This window comes from Theobroma cacao, chromosome 9, assembly GCF_053813885.1.
Source record: "Theobroma cacao isolate CCN51 chromosome 9, ASM5381388v1, whole genome shotgun sequence".
NCBI lineage: Eukaryota > Viridiplantae > Streptophyta > Magnoliopsida > Malvales > Malvaceae > Theobroma > Theobroma cacao.
Window position 1 is genome coordinate 13,505,307 of NC_142647.1, and position 1,168 is coordinate 13,506,474.

Here is a 1,168-nt window from a genome sequence, read left to right on the forward strand (position 1 = left end):
TTAATTTGTTGTACAATTTTAGTACTTTGTGAAGCTTTAGAAACAAATCCTTGTGGGAATGATAATTTGGACTTACTGTCTGTATTACTTGTTCGATATGTATACTTGCGTGTGCAAAATCAATAATATTGTCGATAATTATGTTTTTTTATTATTTGTTAATATTAAAATTCCATATTTTAGTGTTAATTTAAGTTTTATTTCTTTGTTTTGCAGGTATATTTAATCATTGTATGAGAAAAGCAAACAACTTGGAGACCATCTTGTGTAATTCAAAAATTAAGAGAACATTACATAGACCTCAACTAGAAAATCAATAAGGTGTTGCTCCAATAAATACAATGGTTGATCAATAGGGTGAATAGCAAATCCAAGAGCATGTAGTAGCTGAAAATCATTGCTTAAGGGATTATGTTGTTCCTTTGGTATAAGGAATTCCATCAAGCATTTGAGGGCTTGCTATTCAAGTAAACAATTTCGAGATCAAGCCGACTATCATCACCATGATTCAAACTTCAATTTAGTATGGGAGCCTTCCAAATAGCCATAAATCAAACTTCTTGGAGATTTGTGATACTTTTAAACACAATGGTGTCACAGATGATACAATTCATTTGAGGCTTTTTTTTTTCTCATTGAGGGATAAAGCTAAAAAACATGGTTGAATATGCTCATTATTGGCTCAATAACAACATGGGATGATCTTGCTTAGAAATTCCTTGCCAAGTTCTTTTCTCTAGCTAAGAGAGCAAAAATGAGAAATGATATTACATCATTCATGTAGCAAGATTCTGAATCGTTGTACAAAGCTTGGGAATGATACAAAGAATTACTTCATCGTTGTTCTCATCATGGTCTTCCAAAATGGCTTCAGGTAAAAATTTTCTATAATGATTTAAGTGGGCATGTTCGAACCACCATTGATGCCACTACGAAAGGAGCTTTAATGGCTAAATCGATTAATGAGGCATACGATTTGTTAAAAAAGATGGCTGCAAACAACTACCAGTGGTTAGTAAAGCGATCATTGCATAGAAAAGTAATTGGAATTCATGATGTAGATGTCAATGCAGCATTATCCGTTCAAGTAGTTGTTCTAACTAAGACACTTGAATCTTTTGGTATTAACTTTATCTAAAATCCTTTTGTAGTGTGTGAGTACTATAGA

General features: G+C 32.4%; 1 non-coding gene across 1 annotated transcript; it reads right to left on the reverse strand.

The window, feature by feature from the left end:
* Window positions 1-751: 751 nt before the first annotated feature.
* On the reverse strand, window positions 752-858 carry LOC148760740 (small nucleolar RNA R71). Its single transcript, XR_016028764.1, has one exon. It is a non-coding gene; the product is annotated as a small nucleolar RNA R71 (small nucleolar RNA).
* Between the last annotated feature and the right edge of the window lie 310 nt (window positions 859-1,168).